Source organism: Lepidothrix coronata, unplaced genomic scaffold (genome assembly GCF_001604755.1).
Source record: "Lepidothrix coronata isolate B3197 unplaced genomic scaffold, Lepidothrix_coronata-1.0 Scaffold38, whole genome shotgun sequence".
Taxonomy (NCBI): domain Eukaryota; kingdom Metazoa; phylum Chordata; class Aves; order Passeriformes; family Pipridae; genus Lepidothrix; species Lepidothrix coronata.
In genome coordinates this window covers 2768434-2778883 of record NW_016690218.1, presented here as the reverse complement: position 1 = coordinate 2778883, position 10450 = coordinate 2768434, and the positions used below count along the sequence as shown (strand labels likewise).

The following is a 10450-nucleotide window of genomic DNA, read 5'->3' as shown; positions in this document are numbered from 1 at the left end:
TTTGAAATACTAACTTAGAGTTGAGATAGGGATGAGATTTTTTGTCACTTACTTTGGGGCCTCTGGTGGTCTAGTGGTTAGGGTGCAGGACTCTCACCACTGCGACCCGGGTTCGATTCCCAGCCCCCTGGGCAGATGGAGCTCGTTAGCCCTGTGTGGCAATCCATCTAAGAGAAGGTCACTCTAAACAAACCTATGTTCTGAGACCTCACTGCCACTGTCCAAGCGTGCTCGGCCCCGGCAGATGAACCTCAGGATTAAAGGGTGGGCTCAGTTCAGCGCAAGCTGTGTCTCACCTAAAAAATCCACTGCGCAGGCTCGAAAGGTCAATGACCTTTCCCAAATCTTCGCTCGCGAAGACTGGCCATTATTATTATTATTATTAGTCTGGTTATAGATTTTAGCTAAACTAGTGCTTTGGATTAAGCAACCATAATTAAGCAAGCAATATTCTATTCCAAAATAATTCAAGAAGTTTATCTTCCAAGCCCTGCTCAGCAAAAAAATCACAGAATCACAGAATTGTTAGGGTTGGAAGGGACCTCTGGAGATCATCTTGTTCAACTGATCTAGCCCAAGGCCCCTGCCAAGGCAGGGTCACCTAGAGCAGGTTACACAAGAATTCATCCAGGTTGGTTTTGAATGTCTCCAGACTCCATGACCTCTCTGGGCAGTCTGTTCCAGTGCTCTGGCACACTCAATGCAAAGAAGTTCTTTCTCATGATGAAGTTTCAGTTTATGGCCACTGCTCCTTGTTCTGTCGCTGGGCACCACTGGAAAGAGTCTGGCACCATCCTCTTGGCACCGGCCTGTGAGATATTTGTATGCATTAATGATTCCCCTTTCAGTCTTCTCTTCTCTGAAGGAAAACTGAACAGGCCCAGCTCCCACAGTCTCTCCTCATAAGAGATGCTCCAGATCCCTCATCATCTTTGTTGTCCTCTGCTGGACCCTGTCCAGTAGATTCTTGTCTTTCTTGTGCTGAGGAGCCCCGAATTGGACACAGCACTCCAAATGTGGCCTCATTAGGGCCAAGTAGAGGGGCAGAGTCACCTCCCACAACCTGCTGGCCATACTCTTCCCAATGCATCCCAGGATACCACTGATCCTCCTGGCAGGAAGAGCTCACTGCCAGCTCATGGTCAACTTCTCATCCACCAATATTCCCAGGTCTTTCTCAGCAGAGCTGCTCTGTAGTAGGTCAGCACCCAACCTGTACTGGTACTTGGGGTTATTCCTCCCCAGGTGCAGTACCCTACACTTGGCATTGTTGAAAATCCTCACAGCTCTTGCATTCTTGTGTGCACAGCCACATTTCTGCAGGACAGATGTCAGGTACTGTTACCTGACACACTTACGTGCTTACAGCCTTATGGTTAGAACAGTTTCCTTGAGTGAGAACCAGACTGAAGCTTCTCAGACTGAGGCAGGCTAAGCACTCAGGTCTTCCACTTCCTTTAATGGTCTAATTGGGCCATAGCATCAGGGACCTTTCTTTTCCTTGGCCAAAGGTTGAAAGAAAATGTTCATGGCTCATGTGCCCTGCACTAGACTCAAAGCTGCAGCTCTGCTAGAGGTGCACCATGCAGGCTCCTCCGAGGAAGTCTGCCAGGGGTCATGTTCTTTGTATGGACCTCCCCAACACCTGCAATTGCTGTGCAAGGCTCCTCACCCCGGGGTGCTCCCGTGCAATGGCTTACACGCACTGGGAGCCACCGCAGATGTGGGGGTGCCTTGTGGATTTATGAAGGAAGGAAGGGCCTTTGGGATCACATTTTGGGGACTTGGCTGCCTAAAATCCACTGGAATTCACCTGAATAGAAAAATGTGTCTCAATCTCATTCTTCAGATCTTAGGTCCCTTCCTGCCATCCAAATGAATAGAGTCTCCCTTGTGCAGCTTTCTCTATATATTCACATGTCAAAATTCTGTAAGGAAATGAGAATCATTCCTACTTCTTCTATCAAGTGCAGAACAAAATATCCTTGTCTAATGCCCTAATATCACTCATATTTTCTTCAGTCATGGCAAAAACTATGGGCATCTTTCCCAGAGCCTTGTGATAAACACTGGCTGTGAAGAACTATTTGTATTTGGCACTTGGTAAAATTTCTAGAAAAAAACCCCAAAGACCTCAAAGAGCATCCTTTTTCTTTTAATCTAACAGAAAGCCTTACTGACAAGGAGTTTGTAATATTTATCTAGGCCGTAAAAAAGATCTTGAAAGATATACTGCAAACAGTAAACCTTTGTTCTTAGACCGGTCAGATAAAGGCCAACTGCTATTGTGAAAATTTGTATTGCTGCTGTTATCTGATTAGATCAAATCTACTTACTGAAAGAAAAGTAAAGATCTGAGCTTTTGCCCAGGCTCTAAGCCATCATAATATATGCATTTGTGCTCATAAAAAGTTGAGCAGTGTAAACATACTTTTCATCATGGGGCCCCTCTAGCCAATTACAACCTAAAAAAGAAACTATTTCATTCATCATATGATTAATGAATATGCCCCCACCCCCTTGGCATCTCCCTTAAGTTGCTAGGATTCTTAACTGTAATATAGCATTTTCCAACTTAAAATCAGGAACCATCTTATAAGGCAAGTGAGTACTGAGGCAGTTCCTGTCACTGATGGAAAAAAACATAAGGCAATAAGGCATTTAATGACCTGACAGAGCAGAAGGACCATAAAATTCAGCCACTGGTTTGGGTGTAATGATGTAGTTCCTGTTTGTATTTATTTGTTTTGATATCCCATCAGATTATATGATGAGATGCAAACACACAAAGACAGATGTGATTCCTTAATTATAGGGTAAGAGTTCTTTAAAAGAAAACAGTCCCCAGAAGGATAAGAAAATAAACTTTAAAAAAAACACGCTCTAGGCTATTTCTCCAGAGGACAGGAGTAAATTGGATAGGCAGAGGGAGGGTGCTGTAGCCCCAGACCCCAGGTCCTGGCCCCAGTTCAGTCATTTTTAGCCCCTAGCACATTTTTAAGTGTCTCCCTGCTGATTAGAGCCAGGCTGCTCCTTTCCCTGCCTGAGCAACCAGCTGGGCTGGTTGTTCCAGTGAAGCACCCCAGTGCTGGGCACTGGTCCATCTGCCAGCCCCAGGCAGCCCAGCTTCCCCCACCTCTGTGTCTCAGAGGGGATGATGAAGGCAGAGGGCTTCAGAACAGGACCAAGAAGGTTTCCTACAAACTTCTTATTTCCTAAGGAAATAGGGCTTCAGCAAGGACAGTGAAGATTCAGGGGGCTGATGGGTTTTTTTTCAAGTTGTTGCTACTGTTGTTTCCCAGTAGAGACGCTCATTCAAAGCTGCACAAACAACCTAGCAGTCACAGTCACCACTCAGATACATCCCGAGTCCATGTTTTCCTTTTTTCTTTGAAAAATGTCACGTGAGAACTGCCTGGTCTAGACTAGAAGTCACTCCAGGGAAGAAATGTTTCCTTCTTATTAGCTCCCCTTCCCTCTTAGCTATCATTTTGGACTGTGTTTTTCACACAGTGGATTTAGCTTAGGAGCACAATGTCCTTTTTTTGTGCTTACAGGATAATTAGAAGCAGACAGGATTTAAGCTCTCACCTGGAAGAGATCAAATTGATAATAGGAGAGGAGTCTCAAGAAAGACAGTCAAATTGGTAACTTAGAGGAGGCCAGCTTTCACAGATGAGACAGAAATTCTTGAGGAAGCAGCAGGAAGCAGAGAAGCAGCATTCAGACGGTAACTCCTGGGGTCACAAGCAGAGCTCTGTACAGCCTTACCTGCAAAAGTAACCTTTTCATAAAGCTCATCAGCACTGTCATGCCTGTGAAATAGTGGTCATGCATAAAACTGGTAATGGGTTGGTAGCCTGAAGTCAGCAAAGGTGACTAACTGGCTAACCAGAGGGGGAATGGCACGGTCACCCCTCCTGCACTCCTGGGACCCAATCTAGAAACATTATTTAATAAAGAACTATTAAAAAAATATGGAGACAGGTGCCTGAATATGTGGAGCCAAATGGAACAAATGATAACAAAGAGATGGTTGCTTTTGCAAGGTTTTTTTACACATACATTTTAATAAAGCAATCAAAAGATAACAGCTGCAAATGTCCAGTGATGAAAAGACCATAAATATAATACAAAGAGAGAGAAAATCTGCCAAACATTGAAGTGAAATTAGAAACCTGCTCTGCTCTTTCCTGGAATGGAGGTGTTGAAAGGATAGTTTCTGAATTTCTTTGAAATAGGCTTTAGATCTGAATAAATTTGAGTTAGTTGGTGGAGGAGAAGAATGTGAAAATTTCACTCACTAGTATGGCTGACATAATCCTGTACTGTAGAACCTACGATGCAATGAAGACCTGTGAAGAAGACAGAAAAGTAGCTGGTAGCCTTTCTGAAACCATTCCTGAGGGAAGCTGTTGGTGAGTGGGTTGTTCCGTTGACTCACAGCACGGTAGTAGCACGCTAGGGCTCACCTGCATATATATTCCAGATCTGACACCTAGGGACTGCCGAAACAGAAATCCCCAAGCAGGTTATATTTTAAATTCTGTCCCTACCCAGCTTTTTCCAGAGGGAAAGCTAGCTATGTCTTCATTTAGCACATTAATCTATCAAGTAAAACAGCTACTCTCAGTTCTGTTCTCTGCACAATGCAACACCAAACCATTTTATCTCACACTCCCCCATTCACTGTGGAAGCATTGGTTATTCTGGACTGGAGGCACTCTCCTTTTCTGTTACAGCTCTTCCAACTGAGTGAATAATGTTCAAGAGTTGCTAAATCAAAGACACGCTTCAGCCTACTGAAGGGTTAGGGGATGCTTTGTATGGGGTCAAGGGAGGGAAGGGAGATCTGCTCTGGGCAGCTTCCATGTTCTGACTATGCACATGTTCAACCCAGAAACCAATCCTTAGAGAACACCTTGGAGCCCTTCTTGTCCTCCCCTCCAGTTGCTGCCTCTTACCAGCTCAATCAGCTTCTCGCACAATGACACAGCTTTACAAGGAAGCTGGAGGAGGCCAAAATTAGCCTGTTCCCAATTAGGATGAAGACATATGTCCCATTCACCCTGAGGCAAAGGACGGAAAGGGCTGAACTCTCCCACAGCTTGGGTGAATGCTCCCAGCCATAAGCCACGGAATCAAAGATGTGCAGTTCACCACTCCATTTTAAAACACTACTGTGCTTTGGGCTGGCTCTGAGCTAGAAGCATGCCTACATCACAACACCTGTACCACGTAGCTGTATCAGATGTTGGCTGGTCAGCCCTGCCAGACTTGGGCACTGCTGGGTGTCTGCAAAAGCAAAACGTTTCATGCTTGAGTACTCGAAGTACTGAAGTGCAAGGTGGGAACTGCTGACGTCCTGCAAGGTGGAGTCTTCCAAGGCCAGATGCAGGCATGTCTCATCAAGTCCCACCTCTAATGCCTTTGTGCCTCTTAGGGACTTTATACCCCACATACCTATTTTTTCCCCATAAAATGAGGGTAATAATCCTTGTCTGCCTCGGGGAGGGCCGGAAAGTGAATGAATGCTAAATTACATACTGCTTTGAAAAATGCAGAAGTGCAACCCTGGTGCCAAAACATTCTCCTACGGGTGGATACCCTTATTTCCTGGCGACTGAAAAGGGAAAGGCAGAGGGGGGAAAGCGAGAGTGACGACCGACCCTTGGGCTGGCGTGGGCTGTGAAGGAGCCGTATAAGGCTGCTGCTCAGACCCCCGGCTCCCACCCGTATCCCGGTGTCCCGGCTCACCTCCCGCCGGCGCCCGGGGCGGAGCGGAGCAGCCCCGCACGGGAAATCGGGCGGCGCCGGGGAAAAGGCTGGGAACAGCCGCGCCCCCGGGAGCGCCCCCCGCGCCTGTCCCCCCGCGCGTTATTCCCCGCATACACACCGTCCGGCTGGAGCGGGGAAGCGTGCTCGACCTGCAGGGAATGGCTGAGGAGCGGTCCCGGCTGGCCGGGACGGGAAGCTGCGCCCGGGAGGGCAATGTTCACAGGGGCCGGGAACGGCGCTGCAGCTGAGCCGCCTTCTTGTGCACGGCGACCGTAAATAAAGGGGCAGCGCCACAGGGAGCTGGGGTGCTGCAGGGGTAGGGCATGGAGGAGAGTGGTGGTGATGTGCATATGGAATGGGAAAAAAAATATTAAAAAAGATAGAGTCACCAAGGAAGAAACATTGGGAGGGAATTTCCCCAGCGGAGTGGAAATCCTCCCCAGCTCTCCAAGACCGGCTGCTGGATACGGAACTCTGGGGCCCCAACATAAGGACGTGAGTGTTGGAGCACATCCAGAGGAGGGTCATGAAGATGCTCGAAGGGCTGGAACACCTCTCCTGTGAAGACAGGCTGAGAGAATTGGGGTTGTTCAGCTTGGAGAAGGCTTCACAGAGACTTTATAGCATGTTCCAGTTACTTAAAGGGGGCTTACCAGAAAGTTGGAGAGGGGCTTTTTACAAGGGCTTGTGATAGGACAAGGGGGAATGGCTTTCAATTGAAAGAGGGTATGTTTAAATTGGATATTGGGAACAAATTCTTCATTACAAGGGTGGTGAGGCACTGGCACAGTTCTCCCAGAGAAGCTGTGGATGCCTGGAAGTGTTCAAGGCCAGGTTGGATGGGGCTTTGAACAACCTGCTCTAGTGGAAGGTGTCCCTGCCTATGGCAGGGGTGGAACTAGATGATCTTTAAGGCCCCTTCCAACCCAAATCATTCTATGGTTCTGATTCCATGGGAAGGGATCAGGCAAGGGGAAAACAGACTGAGGGATGCAGCCAGGACACAGGAGTAAGCTTTTATGGGCTTTGCTACATTTTAATCTGTAGGAGATGATCATACTAACTCACCTCAGTGTAAGCAATGTGAAAATTTGTGTTTGCTGGCTGCTTGGTGCTTGAGCTGTTTCTTTTGGTCTTTTGCAGGTGGAAAGAGCCAGTTTATCTCTTCCTCTTACATCCAATACAGTTGAGTCTCTGATGTGCACTTATCTGATCCAAGATAATTGTAAGCAGGTGATCCTCTACTCACATTCTTATCCTATTTCTAATGGTCATTATATTCCATTTCCTACATTACCTTATACTAAGTGGAACACTTAGATTTCCTAAAGAAGTTAAGGTTGAATGACAGATCTGTAACTGAAGTAATTTATTTGCCTGTTACTGTAATTCTTAAAGAGGAATCCAGGAATGAAAAGGGGAGGTAAAAGAGAGGACAGAGTAATTTTTATTTTAAAAAATTATAGTAATTTAAATTTTCAGGTTGCACTGAAATAAAATATCTGGAAATTGATGCTGTTTGAAAAATTGACAATCTCTGAGCTAACTCAGAGAGCAGACAGCAGCACACGGCTGCCTGGCCTTGTTTGCAGCAGTGAGCTGGGGATTTAGTAACATTGCATGGGAGACACAGGAGCCTAAAGCATTGGATCTCCAATATACATCATGTTAACCAAAGCATGACCTAATCTGGACCAGTTGGAAATGCAGAACTCAGGGCCATGTCTTAAGATTCACCTTTTAAATAAAATGAGGCTCCACTCTGTTGGCGTTGCACAAGTCTCAGCCTCTTTTGGAATTAAGTGCCTGAGGCAGCTCTTGCTTGTAACTCACACCAAGTTATAGACCCTTGTCCTACCCAGTTGCTCCTTATGGAGCCTTTCTCTTTTTAATAGGATGTGAACTCTGCTTCTGTCTCTGATGACCCCTGTTGTCACCCCCGACCATGAGGATATCTACAGAGGAAATTCTCACTCTTTCCTGCTTGAGCTGTTCTGCTTTGTATGGAATCGACTGGGCCTGAGATGACACCAAAGTGCCTGTCTTCATACTAATCTGGGTTACATACCTTTAATTACTAATACTTATGTCACTCTTGTATTAAGTACTTACAAGTGACTGCATATGCATATATTTTAATGGTCTTAATGCACCTCTCTGGTTGCCTGGGATATGTTTTGCTTATGTTAAATCAGGTGAGAAATTACAACACACTCTGGCACTGAAGCAATATTTCTAAGGCCACTGAAAAGAGGACCTGTGTGTTTCAAGACAAGTAATTTGGAATAGCATGTTTAAACAAAACACAGGGAACTGGAGAGAGCAAACGAATTCTTTAGGAAAAGTCCTATAAAATTCTATCAGGTCACGTGGGATATTAGAGAAGTATCTGCGAGCTCCCATTGTTTTGTGCAAATTTACACTGTGAGGTTATGATACTTATGCTCAAATAAATAACAACTTATTTTCTGTTTGGTCCTGCTTCTCTCTTACTTAGAGTTGAATAGATGGAAGTGGATACTTTAAGTTCTGAGTATTTTCAAGATTACTCTTAGTTGTAAGTGAGTAAATCTCTTTTCTACTGAGTCTACCACCACAGCACCTCTTTTTATGTGGTGACAGTAAAAACCAGCATCAAGTTTTAACCATGTGTGCCCTCAGTTCACACATCACAATATGTGTCTAAGGTGGATACTTCACTTATAATCCTGTTGTTGTAGCTTGTTGTTGCAGGTGGGAAGCACCTAGGATCTTGTCAAGGTCTTGATTTTGTGGATCTTGCCAGCTTAGGCCTCTCATTGTTTGCCCATACACTTAAAAGGATATTTTATACTGAAGCAAGGCCTGGAATGCAGGGACAATTTAGGTGTCAGCTAAGCCTGTTTCAGTTCGTGAATAAAAGCTTTAGAAGTGGCTGAAGCAGCAGGTAAGCAGGACTGCTGTCCTTTCATGGCTATAGTCCTTGAGCATCTTTTTGTTTAATACATAATGCATGTTTCAGCATGGAAGCAAGGTATTCACTGCTGCTTTTTGTACAGTCAACTGCTGCTAGCAAGTGTTCATGAATTTACAGAAGTGTTTTTTGCAAAAGCTTTTGCTAAGTTATGGTTGAAAATCCAACCTGGAACTTTTTTTGGTTTGGTGCATTGACTGATTTATCATAGAACACTGCTCACTATTATTACAACTGCACACTGGATTAAATCTTTTTGATTCAGTTATTAAAAACCTCCAGGTTTCAAATGCATAAATCACAGGACTCTATAAAGAATGTCAGTGTATTCAGCTACTGTGGTTGTGTAACTCAGAGAGAAAAGAAACAGCTAAGTTGTTTGTTATTGCAGCTGTATTTTCTGTAGCAGCGTGCTGACATCTTTCAATGCTTTTCTGCACAGAGACAGTAATGTAATTCCAAATGATGCAGATGAGCATGTTATGCATGTTATATTTTGATGACAAAAGGCACACCTACAGAACCATTTCATGTTGTTCTGTCACTTGCAAGAAACGATGGAAACTAAAACAAAAGCTGTCTTCCTGCCAAGGTGTCTGTGTTGAGCAGAGACATGTTTCTTGCTCCTCTGTTGCCTTATGCAAGTCACATACACACAGCAAGCTAGACACCTAGCAGGCACCATAAGGAATTAGGAAAGAGGGGGAAAAGAAAAGATGTCCTCTCCATTATACACATGAAAACACCAAAAATTAGGAACAATTACTTACAGAATTTTACTGTCTCCTAGATTTGTGCAGCTTCTTGAAATTAAGTACTGAGAGACCTAATTTTAAGCATGTTACTAATTTCAAGAAAATACCATATATGAAGGTTCATTTATGAAAGGTCAGTAAATGCTCTAACAGATTTTGTACAAATAATCATTTGTCTCACATTTTGATAGAGACAGGTTAATAGGCTGTTTCTTGCCATGGCTTATCAATAGCTATGATGTCTTCTACTGATGTGCAGGTAATATTTCCAGTGTATCCCACTCCATTTTAAACATGCTAATAAAATGCATTAATAATGTGCAACCTTTATAAGCCCCCTTGAAATGCAACTAGGATATAATCTTTATTGAAATAAGACCCAAACAGGTGCTCTCTCTTGTATTTAATGGAGTGTATTTAATACTGAAAAAATGTGCTTGAAGCCAAAGAACAGCCCCTTGTGTGTGCTGGTTCTGCAAATGACATTTGCCAGTTGTAATGAACTCAGGCTATGAAATTCTAATAGCCACAGAAGGTTATCTATGGCGAATGACTAATACCTTCTAAATTAAGGTCTGTAATTGCACTCTGGTGATTAATGCATTAAATTACCAATTTCTTACATGTAAAACACTTGCCAAATGTGTATCTTATTGTACCTCTGAGCTCACCTGTAATGTACAATAGGCAGGTGAAATACACGATCATTTCCCCCAGGCTTATTCCAAAGCAGGCTTCCACCCACACAAGATCAACGCTGTAATAAGGTCATTATTTCTGGAGACGAGGTTTTCATATCTTGCATGGGTAATGCCATTAAGTTCCTTTAACTTATGAGTCTCAGTTAAAATTATCATAATAAATGCCAGGAATTGTTTAGTTTTTCCCCCCCCGGATTTCACAACAAACATAGCAAAATCTGTGATCCTCTTAATAAACCTCTAGCTTTTAAAAAAAAAAAAAA

General features: G+C 44.0%; 1 protein-coding gene across 1 annotated transcript in view; it reads right to left on the bottom strand.

Moving 5' to 3' along the window:
* Positions 1-5993, bottom strand: part of TLR5 (toll like receptor 5) — a 17600-nt gene extending 11607 nt beyond the window's left edge. Inside the window, exon 1 of the mRNA XM_017812952.1 lies at positions 5897-5993. The gene's annotated coding sequence lies outside the window, so the exon portion shown is untranslated. The remainder of the gene's footprint in view (positions 1-5896) is intronic.
* Between the last annotated feature and the right edge of the window lie 4457 nt (positions 5994-10450).